General features: G+C 41.4%; 1 protein-coding gene and 1 pseudogene across 1 annotated transcript in view; both read left to right on the top strand.

Annotated features, from left to right (window-relative positions):
- The window catches only part of LOC141270691 (uncharacterized), an 81,747-nt pseudogene that overhangs the window by 49,954 nt on the left and 12,076 nt on the right, over window positions 1–19,717 (top strand).
- LOC141270627 (uncharacterized) overlaps window positions 110–19,717 on the top strand; it is a 129,870-nt gene continuing 110,262 nt past the window's right edge. The window contains exon 1 of the mRNA XM_073680699.1: window positions 110–159. The gene's annotated coding sequence lies outside the window, so the exon portion shown is untranslated. The remainder of the gene's footprint in view (window positions 160–19,717) is intronic.

Here is a 19,717-nt window from a genome sequence, read left to right as displayed (position 1 = left end):
CTTCCCCTCATCCAGCACCATGACAACCAGCACAGCAGAGTCCTGCATCCACTGAGGCCCCTGATCATGTGACCCCTGACTCCTCCCCTCCTGTGACCTCATCACAGGTCCTGTGCGCACAGAACAGCCATATATGTGGTGGCGGCTCTGCAGGTGGAGGTATGTGGAGGTCCCCCATTACTGGGCGCAGGCCGCATTAACCCCTTCGGTGCTGTAGCTGTCAGTATTTTTCTGTTGGCGCTTTCTAATAATCATAACCTTTTCTTCCCTTTCCTCTGATAGATACATACCACCCAACTATGTAAAACAGGAAGTGATGAAACCAAATGCTCTCATAGTACAGGGCTACTTTCTTGGCTATTAAATAAATCCTCACTTCTCCCCATTCCTGATGTTGATACAGATGACCCCGGTCAGAGGTGTATCTAGGTTTTCTGTCACCCTGGACAAGACTTCAGTTTGGCGCCCCCTCCCCTCTCCAAGCACATATGCTATTTGCACACTTAGTCACATGCCGATGAGCCGCTCTTCCTAATTCTCTCAATGTTCAGTGAAAAACTGAGAGAATCAGGAAGAGAAGCTCGTAGTCACGTGACTGGAAGTATGAAAATCGCATGTGAGTGAAGTGGCCATGTGATGACTGCTGGAACCAGCAAGCAGAGCTGAATCCTGACAGTGAACATATTACACGCTGTCAGGATTGGCTACAGGGCTTCATTTTATAATTAAAGGGCTTGTCCAGGTTTCAGATTAAAGCCTGCAGTCACTCTAGGTGACTGCAGGCTTCTGAATTCTCATAGCGCATGCACTGCACACTTTTAGGATTCTCCCTTGCCAGTGGCAGCATAAGTATGCGATTTGTATACTTTTGGCCACATTCCAACTAATTAATTAATTTTTATTCAGTGAGGCCACAAATGTCTAGTCAGCATGTGACCACATGTATGCAAATCGCCGCCACCTGAGAACCCTGACAGCATGCTGTAGATGTATGGGGGGTTGTTATCTGCAGTATGAGCTGTTCATTGTAATGGAGACATTCTGGGGACAGATTATTCCAGAAGTAGACCTTTTTAACTTTTTACACACTGGCTGTATTTTAGCTTTTTTTTCCAATTTATATTCCTAATATCACCTCCTAGGACACCAGTGTTTGGCCCCGGCTGTCATGGCGATATACAGGTGCTTCTCACAAAATTAAAATATCAAAAAATTAATTCATTTCAGTTCTTCAATACAAAAAGTGAAACTCATATATTATATAGAGCCATTACACACAGAGTGATCTATTTCAAGTGTTTATTTCTATTAATGTTGATGATTATAGATTACAGCCAATGAAAACACAAAAGTCGTTATTTCAGTAAATTAGAATAATTAACAAAAAATACTTGCACAGGCTTTAGACGCATTTAGAAAGGTCCCTTTGTCTGTTTCAGTAGGCTCCTCAATCATGGGGAAGACTGCTGACTTGACAGATGTCCAGAAGGCAGTCATTGACACACTCCACAAGGAGGGTAAGCCACAAAAGGTCATTGCTAAAGAAGCTGGCTGTTCACAGAGTGCTGTATTCAAGCATATTAATGGAAAGTTGAGTGGAAGGAAAAAGTGTGGTAGAAAAAGGTGCCCAAGCAACCGGGATAACCACAGCCTTGAAAGGATGGTTAAGGAAAGGCCATTCAATAATTTGGGGGAGATTCACATGGAGTGGACTGCTGCTGGAGTCATTGCTTCAAGAGCCACCACACACTGATGTATCCAGGACATGGGCTACAAGTGTCGCATTCCTTGTGTCAAGCCACTCATCACCAATGGACAATGCCAGAAGCGTCTTACCTGGGCCAAGGAGAGAAACACCTGGACTGTTTCTCAGTGGTCCAAGGTGTTGTTTTCAGATGAAAGTAAATTTTGCATTTAATTTGGAAATCAAGGTCTCAGAGTCTGGAGGAAGAGTGGAGACGCCACAATCCAAGCTGCTTGAGGTCTAGTGTGAAGTTTCCACAATCAGTGATGGTTTGGGGAGCCAAGTCATCTGCTGGTGTAGGTCCACTGTGTTTTATCAAGACCAAAGTCAGCACAGCCGTCTACCAGGAAATTTTAGAGCACTTCATGCTTCCCTCTGCCGACAAGCTTTTTGGAGATGGAAATTTCATTCTCCAGCAGGACTTGGCACCTGTCCACACTGCCAAAAGTACCAATACCTGGTTTACAAACAACAGTATCACTGTGCTTGATTGGCCAGCAAACTCATCTGACCTTAACCCCATAGAGAATCTATTATAGAGAATCTATGGGGTATTGTCAAGAGGAAGATGAGAGACACCAGACGCAACAATGCAGACGAGCTGAAGGCTGCTATCAAAGCAACCTGGGCTTCCATAACACCTCAGCAGTGCCACAGGCTGATCGCCTCCATGCCACGCCGCATTGATGCAGTAATTGATGCAAAATGAGCCCCGACCAAGTATTGAGGGCATTTACTGAACATACATTTCAGTAGGCCAACATTTCGGATTCTAAAACATTTTTCAAGCTGGTGTTATAAAGTATTCTAATTTACTGAGATAATGACTTTTGTGTTTTCATTAGCTGTAAGCCATAATCATCAACATTATCAGAAATAAGCACTTGAAATAGATCACTCTGTTTGTAATGACTCTATATAATATATGAGTTTCACTTTTTGTATTGAAGAATTAAAATAAATTAACTTTTTGATGATATTCTAATTTTGTGAGAAGCACCTGTATATTATGATGTGTCGACGGAAACAGATACCTCCCCCTCTCTTTCTGCCCCAGATCAAATGAAAAATAATTATAGTTGAGGATCCTCAGAAGTTGATACCTTTAACCCCTTAGTGACCAAGATAATTTTGACCTTGATGACCAGGCCAAGTTTTACAGTTTTGACCAGTGTCACTTTATAAGATAATAACTCTGGAATGCTTAAATGGATCCCAGTAATTCTGAGATTGTTTTCTTGTGACGCATTGTACTTCATGATAGTGGTAAAATTTGTTCTTTGTGACTGGCGTTTATTTGTGAAAATTTCGCTATTTTGGACAAAAATTAAAAAAATTCACAATTTTCAAACTTTCAATCCTTATATCCTTAAACCAGTTAGTCGTGCTGTACAAAATAATTAAAACTAACATTTCCCATATGTCTACTTTACATCTGCATCATTTTTCAAATGTTATTTTATTTTGTTAGGATGTTAGAGGGGTTAAAAGTTTTGTAGCAATTTCAAATTTTTTCAACAAATTTACAAAACCTGTTTCTTTAGGGACCTATTCAGATTTCAATGGACTTTGAGGGGTCTACGTATTTGAAACGCCCCAAAAGTGATACCATTTTAAAAATTGTACCCCCTAAAATACTTCAAAACTGCTATTAGGACATTTTTTAACCCTTCAGGTGCTAAACCGGAATTAATGCAAAGTGGAATGAAAAAAAAATGTAAATGTTACCTCTAAAATGTTGCTTTAACCCCAATTTTTTTCACTTTTGCAAGTGGTAACACCAAAAAGTGGACCCCACGGTTTGATAGCCACTTTCTTTAAAGTGCAGCAATAGCACACAGGGCTTGGAACGAAAGGAGTACTATTTGAATTTTGGAAACAAATTGGCTGAAATAGATTGTGGGCAGCATGTCACATTTGCGGGGCCCCTAAGGTGCCTAAACAGCAGAAACCCCAAACATTTAACATTTCTTTAAAAGGTGCACCATGTGTCTCATGCTTTTTACATGGTCATTTTACAAGAATTATTGGTGCCAATTTTTTTAACACATGTTTAAGTAAAGGAAAAAATAGCAGAACAAAACACAGTGGTGTGAAAAAGTGTTTCCCCACTGATTTCTTATTCTTTTGCATGTTTGAAACAGTTGGATGTTTCATATCACAAAACAAATTTAAATATTTGACAAAGAGAACACAAGTAACCACAAAATGCAGTTATTAAATGAATGATCTTTATTATTAAGGGAAAGAGAAATCCAAATCTACAGGGCCCTGTGTGAAAAAGTGATTGCCCCCTAAACCTAATAACTGGTTGGGCCACCCTTAGTAGCAACAACTGCAATCAAGTGTTTGTGATAACTGGCAATGAGTCTTTTACATCGCTCTGGAGGAATTTTGGCCCATTCATGTTTGCAAAATTGTTGTAATTCAGCCACATTGGAGGGTTTCCGAGCATGAACCACATTATTCAGGTCATGCCACAGCATCTCAATCGAATTAAGATTAGCACTTTGACTAGGCCACTCCAAGGTCTTAAATTTTAATTTTTCTTAAGCCATTTAGCGGTGGACTTTTTCGTGTGTTTTGGATCAGGGTCCTGCTGCATAAACCAAGTGCATTTCAACTTGAGGTCACGAACAGATGACCGGACATTCTCCTTTAAGATTTTTTGGTAGACAGCAGAATTCATGGTTCCATTCACCACAGCAAGTTTTCCAGGTCCTGAAGCAGCAAAATAGTCCCAGACCATCACACTACCACCACCATATTTTACTGTTGGTATGATGTTTCTTTTCTGAAATGCTGTGTTACTTCTACGCTAGATGTAATAGGACATACACCTTCCAAAAAGTTCAACTTTTGTCTTGTCAGTCCACAAAGTATTCTCCCAAAAGTCTTGGCGATCATCCAGATGTTTTCTGGCAAAACTGAGACGAGCCTTTATGTTCTTTTTGCTCAGCAATGGTTTTCATCTTGGAACTCTGCCATACGTGCCATTTTTGCCCTGTCTCCTTCTTATGGTGGAGTCCTGAACACTGACTTTAACAGAGGCAAGTGAGATCTGCAGTTCTTTGGATGTTGTTGTGGGGTCTTTTGCAACCTCTTGTATGAGTCGTCGCTGCGCTCTTGGGGTAATTTTGGTCAGCTGGTTACTCCTGGGTAGGTTCACCACTGTTCCATGTTTTTTCCATTTGTAATAATAATGGCTCTCACTGTGGTTTGCTGGAGTCCCAAAGCTTTAGAACCTTTTCCAGACTGATAGATCTCACTTACTTTGTTTCTCATTTGTTCCTTAATATCCTGATTACAGCATGATGTCTAGCTTTTGAGGATCTTTTGGTCTACTTCACTTTGTCAGGAGGTCCTATTTAAGTGATTTCTTGATTGAGAACAGGTGTGGCAGTAATCAGACCTGTGCCTGGCTACTGATATTGAACTCAGCTTCCCAAAGATGTGATAAACCGTAGTTAATTTATGTTTTAAGGGGGGCAATCACTTTTTCACGCAGGGCTTTGTGTTATCTTTGTCTAATATTTAAATTTATTTTGTGATCTGAAACATTTAAGTGTGACAAATATGCAAAAGAATAAGAAATCAGGAAGGGGGCAAACACTTTTTCACACCACTGTATATTGAGAGTAAAAAAACAAAAACAAAACACTGAACACTGTACATGGAGACTTTGTCATCAAATAATTCCTATCCACAATCTTTTTGCAAAAAAAGAAGATTTGAAAAATGCCTCAAACTTCTGTGTGCGAATCAGAAATAAGGAGCCCATGCTTTTTCTATGCTGTTTTACAAAAATTGTTAATATTAATTTTATTTTGTAACATTTTAACATCTACTTTTTTGCCATTTTTCTTGTAATACCAGGAAGCTTAAAAAGTAAAAAAAAAATTAAAACACCACAATTAAAAAAGTGTACATGTAGACTTTATAACAGTTATTGCTGGAGGCTACACCTAGAAAATGAAGATGTCATCCTTTTCATGAAGTAGTTATTTCTCATGTCATGTGTAATGAATATCTCCTGCAGTATTGCTAATGCCGATTCCAGTGTTGGTAAATGAGATGGGAATTAGCGTTATGGAAGATGAGTCTATGAGAAACGTATTCAAACTGCAGACATCGAGGAAGAAACTACTTGTTATGTGTGTGGTTTATAAAATATATAGGATTTATTTAGTAGATATAAAGAAAAAAAATTATTACTGTAAAATAATAAAAATAGTAATAGTCATATTAATGGACCCCCACGTTATTAATGATGACACCACTGCTTGGGTTCCCCGTCAGTCTCTGTATTTCCTGGTCTGTCTTAACAAGCGTGATCTCTACAGTGAATCAGTGAATGATGCAATGACCAACATAGCCAGCGATTGGGAGCATTGACGAGACGTCTTAGCCAGCAATTCAACTTATGTTCCATGTTATGACTTGTGTTCAGGCTCAGATAAATCAAAATCACTGAAGCCTCCTCCTCTGTGTAGATAGATTAATTAGTGAATAGTTTGGAAGCGTAAACATTGTACTTCCTCATTAGCAAATAGTAGGTGAAGTTCATTACCCCTAGAGTAGACTGGACGTCTCTAGCATCATATGGCACAATGAAAATGCAATATTACAATGCCATATCAATAGTAGTCTGCTATCAACACCATCCAAAGATATACAGTATCTGTGATCCGGGGACCTAATCACTTCAGTGGGATCGAACGGCAGGATTCTCAGCCTCCGCAAACCACAGAAATGTGATATCAACCTGAATTATTTATATATTATAGTCGTGTTTGGTTTGTTTAGGATAATAAAAGTAAGCTCAGAAATAAGGACTATTATTCCACTAAGGGGTTCCTGTGGTTTACAGGATATACATTAGAATCTTGTCTTTGCATCTGTGATCTCCTCCAGAAGGTCTCAAAGGTCTAACCCTTAAGATGTTTTTGCAGTTATCCCATTTATTTTTGTACTGTTTTGCCCTCTATGTATGTCTTTTTTAAGAATTGTATCTTATTTTTAATAAAATATATCTAAAATTTAATAAGACTGTTCCTTGCTGCTCTAAACGTACCCACAACCTTAAAGGCGGAAAGTATAGCCCACAACCTTAAAGACGGAAAGTATAGCCTGGGTGTGTTACCCTGTGCACGCCACAATGCAAGAAGACTATTTATCAGGTGCTTGAGAAAGTTGGGTGGTATATATCCTAGTGTGTTACCCAGAGCAGGCGTCTTACTGTCTTAACAAAACTATGAGTGGTGGCAGCAAGAAAGGGGGTGTGAATGTGAGAACTGGCTTTGAGGTTCACTTAGTTAGTTAGTTAGAGTGAGTGTGAGAAGTGGAGTCCCAGTTTACACTCACTTCCGAGTCACAAGTGCACAAATGGATGGTGTTTGTGTTTTATTCCAGTATAAACGATTCGAGAATATAACATCTACACTTTCTATCTCCTCATATGTTCCCTTATGATCTCCAGTAATTGTATTATTACACCGGATTCTTTATGATGTTACATCGGCTCATCTTCTTCTCACTTAGGTCCCTACAATATCGGATCCTCTCAGTGGAGATCTTCTATATAAGAGAATTTTCCTGATTGACCCATCAAGGATGGATAAAGACAGGGAAAAGATGACGGAGAGGATAATACATCTCACCCTAGAGATCCTCTTCCAGCTTACTGGAGAGGTGAGAGATTAACAGATGGACAGAACTGGAGAGGTGAGGACTCTGGAAATGTCTGTAGTGAGATTTATTAATGTGTCTCTCCATAACCAGGATTACACAGTAGTGAAGAAGACCTCTAGTGAGCGCTGTCAGGCCCCTGTGTTTGAGGGATGGGGAAGACCCCTGAGCCCAATCAAGGGACCTCCACCTCACCGCCTCATACATGAGGACATCAATGACCAGAAGATCCTGGAACTCACCTACAAGATGATTGAGCTGCTGACTGGAGAGGTGACACTGCTGGGAATGCTGGGACATTATACAGTAATGCTATGAAGGGATTGTGGGGATGACTGTATAATTGTATGTGTCAGGTTCCCATAAGATGTCAGGATGTCACCGTCTATTTCTCCATGGAGGAGTGGGATTATTTAGAAGGACACAAACATCTGTACAAGGACGTCATGAAGGAGGTTCCCCAGCCCCCCACATCACCAGGTAATAGACAGGACTAAATACACACGGCCTATAATTATCTGTATGTAAAGAATGAATTCAGTCCCTGTATGTGTTTCCTCCAGTTCTATCCAGTAAGAGGACAACACCAGAGAGATGCCCCCATCCTCTTCTTCCTCACGGCTGTAAACAAGAAAATCCCATTGTTCCTCAGGATCATCAGGTAGATGGAGAGAAGGTGTCATGAGATCTCCCTTATGATGTGTAGACAGCTGTGAAGGTCTTGTGTTCAGTCTTATCCACCAGTATTATATGTTTTATACTTGTGTAATGAGAACGGTGGAGATTTCAGGATTAGAGCTGATCACAGTTGTGACCTCTCCATCTGTCTATGGGTGTGTACATGTGTATGAACATGTATATAAGTGTGTGTACATCCGAATGCATATGGTAAATGGTTGCCCCCTTCAGATATCATTCGGTGGTTCGGCACTGAGCACCTCGTTGCCAGAAATCTTTCTGTGTTAAAACATGGTAAACGCAGCATTGGATTTTGAAACTAGAGCCTCCCAGACTCAATAGACTGTTTTTGTTTGACAGATAAATCTCTCAACTCCACCATACACAGGAACGCTTGGATCAAACGAGTGCTCCAGTGTTCTCTATAAGAGACGTGATGCCTCCTCTGGCAGCGGCTTATATTTCAGAGAACAAAATGATCATCAATCCAAATCAGACATGCTCTATCCTTCTCTTCCCAACATCATCGTATTCGGGAGGCCCTCATACACATTAGGCTGTTGGCCGGTTCTGACAAGTTCGACCGACATTAGTCTAATTTGTATGGGGTGTTAAAAGTACCATTTTTATCAGGACTGTGTCATCTACAAGTCCTGTGCTTGGTTTGAACAGTCACTTTCTGGCGACAGACTCCCTTTAAGTACTTGAGATGTGAGTATATGGTTGGGAAAAGACGAACATCCATCAACTTTGACCGATGGATGAGAAACGATAAAAGGAAGGGGTATAAATACTACCACAATGCATGATCTGGTTTCCCTAGAAAAGCTAACTTTTCCCTCCTCATCCCAACTGTCAATCCACTGAACTAAACATTCAGACCAGAACTTTACACATGTACATAATTATTTATGTTATTTTGAAACCATCAATGGTTTCCTCATTGACCAGTATTGAGGTAGAATATTCTACAGAATAATAGTTAAACACGGCTTATGTGCTCTGGAGATTGAACTTTTTTTTTCCTCCAGACAGAGGGAATACTCCCTTGTCTTTTTTGTATGGGCTATTTTCAGTATGTACTTGCACAAGTTAAATATGTTCCCTCTTAAACCTCTCTTCTCTTTTCTCATAACTAAGATCCTCCATGCCCCTTATCAGTTTTGTGCCTCTTCTATGTAACCTTTTCTAGCTCCAGGACATCCTTTCTATGAACTTGTGTCCAGAACTGAACAGCATATTCCATATGAGGTCGTACTAACGCTTTATAAAATAATAGTAATGCGTTTTGCAACTTTATACATGACAGTGTCTAGCTGACTTTAGAAGGCGCTGATTGAAATTGCATGCTGTGATTTAGTCTGTGATCTGCAAGTACAAGCAGATCCTTCTATACAAGTGACTTTCCTAGTTGTACTTCTCCTAGATCATATGATTTATGCATATTATTAGTGTCCATGTGCATAACTTTATATTTCCCCACATTGAACCTCATCTGCCAAGTGAATGCCCAATCAGTTTGTCCAAGTCAGCCGGTAATTTCATAGCAGTTCCAGCACTGAACTTTGGGGGTCACCACTTATAATAGCAGACCTTTGAGAGTAGCAGTCATTCACCCAAACTCTCTGGTCTTTGAGCCAGTTTTTGATCCTCTTACAAACCTAAATTTTTAATCCTATAGACCTTAACTTACCCATTAGGCATCTATGTGGGACAGTGTCAAATGCCTGTGCAAAGTCCAAACACATTATATCCACAGCTCCCCCTAAGTCTAGTGAGGTTTCTACTGATCTCATAAAAATTTATCAATTTGGTAATGGCAACTTCAATCTTTATTAAAACCTTGCTCATTATCATTCATAATATTATTTTCTATCACATACTCTGGTTTATAATCCCTTACAAGCCCCTCAAGCATTTTTTCCTACTTTGGATGTTAAGTGTATTGGTCTATCATTACCTGGGAATGACCTGGAGCCCTTTTTGAACATGGCCATCACATTAGCATGGCGCCTGTCGCTCAACACCAGTCACTAAAGAGTCTCTAAAAATGATTTTCAAGAGCCCAGCAATAACTGAGCTGAGTTTCTTAAGAGCCATTGAATGCGTCTGGGCCATTGGACCTCTTTCACATACATTTTATTTAGCTTAGCTTGGGCTATGTCTCTATTTAACCAACTGCAAGTTTTGATGGATATATACTGAGCACTAGCACTTTATGTATACTGGTCCATTATTTTGGACTGTAGAATAATATCTTACAATATCTCTGAATATATGTCTTTAGTCTGCCTGGCTTTTATAGTTAGCCTTTGACTTGAGACCCACATATATACTGAGCACTAGCACTTTATGCATACTGGTCCATCATTTGGGCTGTAGAATAATATCTTACAATATCTTTGAATATATGCCTCTAGTCTGCCTAGCTTATATAGTTAGCCTTTGGCTTGAGACCCACATATCTGTTCCTGCTTTGCTGACAATAATATTTTCCTGCTTAATTTTTAATATATGTATGTAAAAATAATTTTAATGAATTTAATAATAAAATATGCTTTTTTACTTTTCAATTGTATCGTGTCTCCAGCTAATCCCTGTTTTTGGCCTTAAGGGATAATGTGTGTTATTATATAAATTGTTTGGAGTGACTATATTTATTTTGTGACAGATGTTGGTTACATAACTAAGCTGTCTGGCCCAGATAGATACCAGTTGTAGCTTTCAGCCCTGCGTGGCTTGTTCTCTGTGCTTTGTACTCTGATTTCAGACATTCTGATCTTCTGTTGCTGGACCCTGGATTTGCCTATTTACTACCCGTTTGTATCACCCCTTTTGCATTGACGCGCTCTGACCTTGGAATTCTGACTCTGGATTGTGACTTGAGTACGCCTTTGTATCTTCCCCCTGTTTATGACGTACCTTCCAGGTTCTTGACCTCAGACTCCTAGACTACCCTGACTCACGGGCTTGTCCATGAGAAGTGACTCAGCATCACATTTGCATTTGAAGCAGAACCATGACCCCTAAAATTTTCCATAATTATTACTGTACTAACCTGTACATTCCGCGCCATCTGATAATGCAACCAACCTTCCAGCTCCTGAGTGATGTTGGAGGATTTATATGTTACACCAAAAATTACTTTTTCAGCTTATATTTCGCTATGTAATTCCACCCAAAATTTCTTCTCCTATGTCTTCTTTCACTCTTGTTTTCGTATCACTCCTAACATAACAATTTTCCTATGAATTTCTTGCTCAGTGAGAACCATGCTCCTCTCAAGATTGTCACTTTCCCTCAGTGTTGCACTTTGATCCTCCAAATCTCTAATATGACTTTCCAGATGGCCAACATGCTACATCTGCTTCAGCAGTATTCACCCTGGAACTTCTGCTCCAGTTGTGCATACATAAGTCAGACGGTGCACTGAAGGAAATCTCCAATCCTGCTAACTAATATCCAAACAAACAGTAATGAATGATAAAAGGTTAGGAAAAATAAAATATTTACAGGCCTTGAATTTCTTTTTTAAACTCCTGTTTTTCAACTCATATTGTTTCCAAATCACTAATTGAGCAATCCTCAGAATTGAGAACGTTTTCCCCATCTGGGGGCCCAAAAGTTCTAATACTGAACTGTCATTTTTTCAAGAAGAAACCATATGGCATGGTCTGTCACTGGAGATGCCATGACTTCTTGGGGGGGAGGGAGGGGGCGGGGCATGCTGCTTGGATGTGTGTGGTGATTATATAGTTCATTATTTTAAATAATTATCAAATTAAATATTCAAATAAAGAAATGAGATACAATCATATTGTGAGCTCACTTTACAGTTGTTGTTGTTGTGGAAGGGAGGGGTCTCCAATGTGATAGTCGCTATTGATCACAGCATAGAAGGAGATAAAAATCCAGCTTTTAAATCTCTTCAATCAGTTTCAGAAAATAAAACAATTCAAGGTGTGCAAATTGCCTCAGCATCGGCCTCATCTTCTTTCCATTCAGGTCCCTACAATATCGGATCCTCTCAATGGAGATTTTCTATATAAGAGAATTTTCCTGATTGACCCATCAAGGATGGAAAGGGACAGTGACAAGATGGCGGAGAGGATATTACACCTCACCCTAGAGATCCTCTTCCGCCTTACTGGAGAGGTGAGAGATTCTGATGACGTCACATTACATCATTCTTATCTATGGGAATAACAGATGGACAGAACTGGAGAGGTGAGGACTCTGGAAATGTCTGTAGTGAGATTTATTAATGTGTCTCTCCATAACCAGGATTACACAGTAGTGAAGAAGACCTCTAGTGAACGCTGTCAGGCCCCTATGTCTGAGGGATGGGGAAGACCCCTGAGCCCAATCACAGGACCTCCATCTCACCCCCTGATACATGAGGACATCAATGACCAGAAGATCCTAGAACTTACCTACAAGATGATTGAGCTGCTGACTGGAGAGGTGACACTGCTGGGAATGCTGGGACATTATACAGTAATGCCATGAAGGGATCGGGGGGGTGACGGTACCATTGTATGTGTCAGGTTCCTATAAGGTGTCAGGATGTCACCATCTATTTCTCCATGGAGGAGTGGGAGTATTTAGAAGGACACAAAGATCTGTACAAGGACGTCATGATGGAGGTTCCCCAGCCCCTCACATCACCAGGTAATAGACAGGACTAAATACACACAGCTGATAATTATCTGTATGTAAAGAATGAATTCAGTCCCTGTATGTGTTTCCCCCAGTTCTATCCTGTAACAGGACAACATCAGAGAGCTGTTCCCATACTCTTCTTCGGGATTGTAAACCCGAAAATCCCAATGTTCCTCAGGATCATCAGGTAGATGGAGAGAAGGTGTCATGAGATCTCCCCTATGATGTGTAGACGGCTGTGAAGGTTTTGTGTTCAGTCTTGTTTTATCCACTAGTATTATATGTTTTATACTTGTGTAATGAGAACGGTGGAGATGGCAGGATTAGAGCTGAGCATAGATGTGATTTCTCCATCTGTCTGTCACTTTCACAATATTTGTTTCAGGATAAAGATCTGACCCATATTAATATGACAGAGACATATGTGAGCGGTGATGAGTGGTGTAAATTGGAGATTCCTACAGATGACTACCCCGGTAAGTAGTAACAACCAGTAGTAGTCACAGGTTCTTCTCAGTCACTGGATGTGGCTACTCCATCAGTGTTGTAGTCCGGTTATATCACAATCAAGTGGTCACTGTTCTCCTGCTAAACCAGTATATACTCCTCCACCTAAAACTGTCTTCATTACTTTGGCCATTGTAAGTTCTTCGGTTGGAGTGAGATTGGTTTTGGCCAGAGCTTACAGCCCGAAGGATTCACCCTAACCCTTGGAATTAGATCCTTAGCTTTCGAGATGCCTAAACTGCAAAGCAAAATGACAGCGTACGTGTGCTGACAACTTAGAAAATCATTGGAAGAAAAATATCTGTATGGTGGACCTTGCTTTTATGACGATTCACCATTCCATTTACTGTGAGCGCCAAATGTGAATTTCTTTTGTTAAGTCTTTACTTTTTCTCTATGTACTCAAATATAAACAGTAGACACAACAAAGAGAATACAATACAATAGATTTTTCCCTTTTATTTCCAAAGTTCGGCACAGGGTAACTGTAACAAATGAAGGAGTTTAGTATTATCCCAAAGTGAGTGCATGGAGGCCGGGCAGCTCACCCTTATGATCTTTTGAAATGTTTTCTAAAATGTAGTTAGAATTAAAAAAGAAGAGGATATTAATTTAAAGTGAAGCTGTCATGTCCTCAAAATGCTATTAACCTGCAGATAATGGGTTAATCTGCAGGCTAATAACGTTCTAAAGCTGACCGGCCCATGCATTGAAAACTCCGCTGCCGGGAGGAAATTATCTTCTGATTAGTCATAGAGGCATTCTGAGTCATCTGCAGTCACTGCTTACAGCATTATTCCTCCCGGGAGCTTCTCACTTTTTTCTCACTTTTAGTCATAGCGGCGTTTTCAGTCACTGCTCTGAACATTGTGTTTGTTGACTTTAACCCCTTAAGCCCCGGAGCATTTTTCGTTTTTGCATTTTCGTTTTTGCTCCCCTTGTTCCCAGAGCCATAGCGTTTTTATTTTTTGGTCAATATGGCCATGTGAGGGCTTATTTTTTGCGGGACGAGTTGTACTTTTCAACGCCATTACTAGTTTTACCATATCCTGTACGGGAAAACGGGAAAAAAATTCCAAGTGCGGTAAAATTGCAAAAAAAGTGCAATACCACAGTTGTTTTTTATTTATTTTTTTTACCACGTTCACTGAATGCTAAAACTGACCTGCCCATCTTATTCTACAGGTCATTACGAGTTCATAGACACCAAACATGTATAGGTTCTTTTATATTTAAGTGGTGAAAAAAAATTCCAAAATTTGGTAAAAAAAAAAATAAAAAAATAGCGCCATTTTCCGAGACCTGTAGCGTCTCCATTTTTCGTGATCTGGGGCTGGTTGATGGCTTATTTTTTGCGCGCCGGGCTGACGTTTTTATTGATAACATTTGGGGTAGATCCGATGTTTTGATCGCCCGTTATTGCATTTTATTGCAATTTTGCGGCGACCAAAAAACGTAATTCTGGCGTTTAGAATTTTTTTCTCGTTACGCCGATTAATTCTTTTTTTATATTGATAGATCGGGCGATTCTGAACGCGGCGATACCAAATATGTGTATGTGGGTTTTTTTTTTATATATATATTTTATTTTGAATGGGGCGAAAGGGGGGTGATTTAAACTTTTATATTTTTTTATATATTTTTAAAAACTTTTTTTTTTTACTTTTTGCATGCTTCTATAGTCTCCATAGGAGACTAGAAGCAGCAACTATCCGATCGCCTCTGCTGCATACAGGGGACGAGCAGGTCCCCTGCATGCAGCAGAAATGGTCCTGTGCTATGAGCGCCGACCACTAGGTGGCGCTCATAGCGACAAGATCATGACAACCACAGGCGTCTGCTGCAGACCCTGGGTTGTCATGCACGCCCATCGGCGACCCGCGATCACGTGACGGGGTCGCCGGGGCCTATGACGCGCTACCCGGAAGCGCGCGTTAAATGCTGCTGTCGGAGATTGACAGCAGCATTTAACAGGTTAACAGCCGCAGGTGGATCGCGATTCCACCGGCGGCTGTTGCGGGCACATGTCAGCTGTAAGAATCAGCTGACATGTGCTCCGTTCAGTGAGGGCTCAGCGCAGCAGCCCTCACTGAACGGGCAGTACGCAAATATGCGTACTAATACGTCCCCGGTAAGTAAGGGGTTAAGAACGCCCGACACTTTGTCTGAGAGCTTGCTCAGTGCAGAGATGGTGTTAGGCGCCAGGCGCTTGCTGGATCAGAAATGGGTTCTGAGTCATCAGTGGATTCTGTGGTCTCCCATTCTGGTCCAGCCGGGGCTGATGCTGCACAGCATCGCCGTTGGTCCCAACACCTAGCCAATGCATGAGATGTACAAGTGGTATCTCGTGTATTTGTGACTAGCAACATGAAGCACAGGTTGCGGAGAGATACTAGGCTACTGCAGCCTAAGTCCGAGAGGTGCTGCACTGAGCATGCCCGTGACCTGGCGGACCGTGATTGGTGGTTTGGCAACCACCTGACCCGGTGACCTGGCACCGCCTGATTGGTCCACGGGTGGCGTCACCAATGGTGCGACGGTGGGCAGGGCTTAGTCTTTAACCCCTTAAGCCCCGCGGGTGGTTTGCACGTTAATGACCGGGCCAATTTTTACAATTCTGACCACTGTCACTTTATGAGGTAATTACTCTGGAACGCTTCAACGGATCCCCCTGATTCTGAGATTGTTTTTTCGTGACATATTGTACTTCATGATTGTGGAAAAATTTCTTCGATATCACTTGCGTTTATTTGTGAAAAAAACGGAAATTTGGCGAAAATTTTGAAAATTTTGCAATTTTCAAAATTTGAATTTTTAAGCCCTGAAATCAGAGCGATATGTCACACAAAAGAGTTAATAAATAACATTTCCCACATGTCTACTTTACATCAGCACAATTTTGGAACCAAAATTTTTTTTTGTTAGGGAGCTATAAGGGTTAAAAGTTGACCAGCGATTTCTCATTTTTCCAACAAAATTTACAAAACCATTTTTTTAGGGACCACATCACATTTGAAGTCACTTTGAGAGGTCTTTATGACAGAAAATACCCAAAAGTGACAACATTCTAAAAACTGCACCCCTCAAGGTGCTCAAAACCACATTCAAGAACTTTATTAACCCTTCAGGTGCTTCACAGGAATTTTTTGAATGTGGAAGAAAAAAATGAACATTTAACTTTTTTCACAAAAATGTTACTTTAGACCCAATTTTTTTTATTTTCACAGGGGTAACAAGAAAAAATGGACCCCAAAATTTGTTGTGCAATTTCCCCTGGGCACGCAGATACCCAATATTTGGGGAAAAAACACTGTTTGGGCGCACGGCAGGGCTCGGAAGGGAAGGAGCGCCATTTGACTTTTTGATTGTAAAATTTGCTTGAATAATTAGCGGACGCCATGTTGTGTTTGGAGAGCCCATGTGTGCCCAAACTTTGGAGCTCCCCCACAAGTGACCCCATTTTGGAAACTAGACCCCCCCCAAGGCACCTTTCTAGATGCATAGTGAGCACTTGGAACCCCCAGGTGCTTCACAAATTGATTCGTAACAATGAAAAAGTGAAAAAAAAAAACACTTTTTCATTTTTATGAATCAATTTGTGAAGCACCTGAGGGTTCCAAGTGCTCACAATGCATCTAGATAGGTGCCTTGGGGGGTCTAGTTTCCAAAATGGGGTCACTTGTGGGGGAGCTCCAATGTTTGGGCACACAGCGGCTCTCCAAACGCAACATGGTGTCGCTAACAATTTGAGCCGATTTTCCGTTAAATTTGTTAGAGGACACCATGTTGCATTTAGAGAGTCCCTGTGTGCCCAAACATTGGAGCTCCCCCACAAGTGACCCCATTTTGGAAACTAGACCCCCCAAGGCACCTATCTAGATGCATAGTGAGCACTTGGAACCCCCAGGTGCTTCACAAATTGATTCGTAACAATGAAAAAGTGAAAAAAAAAACACTTTTTCATTTTTATGAATCAATTTGTGAAGCACCTGAGGGTTCCAAGTGCTCACTATGCATCTAGATAGGTGCCTTGGGTGGTCTAGTTTCCAAAATGGGGTCACTTGTGGGGGAGCTCCAATATTTGGGCACACAGCGGCTCTCTAAATGCAACATGGTGTCCGCTAACAAATTTAACGCAAAATTGGCTCAAATTGTTAGCGACACCATGTTGCGTTTGGAGAGCCGCTGTGTGCCCAAACATTGGAGCTCCCCCACAAGTGACCCCATTTTGGAAACTAGACCCCCCAAGGCACCTATCTAGATGCATAGTGAGCACTTGGAGCCCCCAGGTGCTTCACAAATTGATTCGTAACAATGAAAAAGTGAAAAAAAAACCCTTTTTCATTTTTATGAATCAATTTGTGAAGCACCTGGGGGTTCCAACTGCTCACTATGCATCTAGATAGGTGCCTTGGGGGGTCTAGTTTCCAAAATGGGGTCACTTGTGGGGGAGCTCCAATGTTTGGGCACACAGGGACTCTCTAAATGCAACATAGTATCCGCTAACAAATTGAATGGAAAATCGGCTCAAATTGTTAGCGGACACCACATTGCGTTTGGAGAGCCCCTCTGTGCCCAAACTTTGGAGCTCCCCCACAAGTGACCCCATTTTGGAAACTAGACCCCCCAAGGCACCTTTCTAGATGCATAGTGAGCACTTGGAACCCCCAGGTGCTTCACAAATTGATTCGTAATAATGAAAAAGTGAAAAAAAAAACACTTTTTCCTTTTTACGAATCAATTTGTGAAGCACCTAGGGGTTCCAAATGCTCACTATGCATCTAGATAGGTGCCTTGGGGGGTCTAGTTTCCAAAATGGGGTCACTTGTGGGGGAGCTCCAATGTTTGGGCACACAGGGACTCTCTAAATGCAACATGGTATCCGCTAACAAATTGAATGGAAAATCGGCTCAAATTGTTAGCGGACGCCACATTGCGTTTGGAGAGCCCCTCTGTGCCCAAACTTTGGAGCTCCCCCACAAGTGACCCCATTTTGGAAACTAGACCCCCCAAGGCACCTTTCTAGATGCATAGTGAGCACTTGGAACCCCCAGGTGCTTCACAAATTGATTCGTAATAATGAAAAAGTGAAAAAAAAAACACTTTTTCATTTTTATGAATCAATTTGTGAAGGACCTGGGGGTTCCAAGTGCTCACTATGCATCTAGATAGGTGCCTTGGGGGGTCTAGTTTCCAAAATGGGGTCAATTGTGGGGGAGCTCCAAAGTTTGGGCACAGAGGGGCTCTCCAAACGCAATGTGGCGTCCGCTAACAATTTGAGCCGATTTTCCATTCAATTTGTTAGCGGATACCATGTTGCATTTGGAGAGTCCCTGTGTGCCCAAACATTGGAGCTCCCCCACAAGTGACCCCATTTTGGAAACTAGACCCCCCAAGGCACCTATCTAGATTCATAGTGAGCACTTGGAACCCCAGGTGCTTCACAAATTGATTCATAAAAATGAAAAAGTGTTTTTTTTTTCACTTTTTCATTTTTACGAATCAATTTGTGAAGCACCTGGGGGTTCCAAGTGCTCACTATGCATCTAGAAAGGTGCCTTGGGGGGTCTAGTTTCCAAAATGGGGTCACTTGTTGGGGAACTCCAAAGTTTGGGCACAGAGGGGCTCTCCAAACGCAATGTGGTGTCCGCTAACAATTTGAGCCGATTTTCCATTCAATTTGTTAGCGGATACCATGTTGCATTTAGAGAGTCCCTGTGTGCCCAAACATTGGAGCTCCCCCACAAGTGACCCCATTTTGGAAACTAGACCCCCCAAGGCACCTATCTAGATTCATAGTGAGCACTTGGAACCCCAGGTGCTTCACAAATTGATTCATAAAAATGAAAAAGTGTTTTTTTTTTCACTTTTTCATTTTTACGAATCAATTTGTGAAGCACCTGGGGGTTCCAAGTGCTCACTATGCATCTAGATAGGTGCCTTGGGGGGTCTAGTTTCCAAAATGGGGTCACTTGTGGGGGAGCTCCAATGTTTGGGCACACAGGGGCTCTCCAAACGCAACATGGCGTCCGCTAACAATTTGAGCCGATTTTCCATTCAATTTGTTAGCGGACACCATGTCGCGTTTGGAGAGCCCGTGATGTGCCTAAACAGTGGAGCTCCCCCACAAGTGTCCCCATTTTGGAAACTATACCCCTCAAGGATTTTATTAAGGTGTATAGTGAACATTTTGAACCCAGAGGTACGGCACATTATTTGTTTACATTAGGTCATCATATTGAATAAGTTGTCATTATTCTTGAGCGCAAGTGCTCGCTACTTGAGTTTGCATCGGGTACTCAGGTATGCACCATGTACAGCGTGTGCTCGAGTGATATGCTCGAGTCCCTGCTCCGCATGTTTCACGGTTATTAGACACCCAAAAAAAAACATGCGGGGATCGCTCGTGCATGGCAGGCAATCCCCGTAAAGTTTTTG

This window comes from Phyllobates terribilis, unplaced genomic scaffold (genome assembly GCF_046119375.1).
Source record: "Phyllobates terribilis strain yellow unplaced genomic scaffold, ASM4611937v1 Scaffold_5__5_contigs__length_657084704, whole genome shotgun sequence".
Classification (NCBI taxonomy): Eukaryota; Metazoa; Chordata; class Amphibia; order Anura; family Dendrobatidae; genus Phyllobates; species Phyllobates terribilis.
Note: the sequence above shows the minus strand (reverse complement) of the source record. Positions and strands in the feature narration are given on the sequence as shown.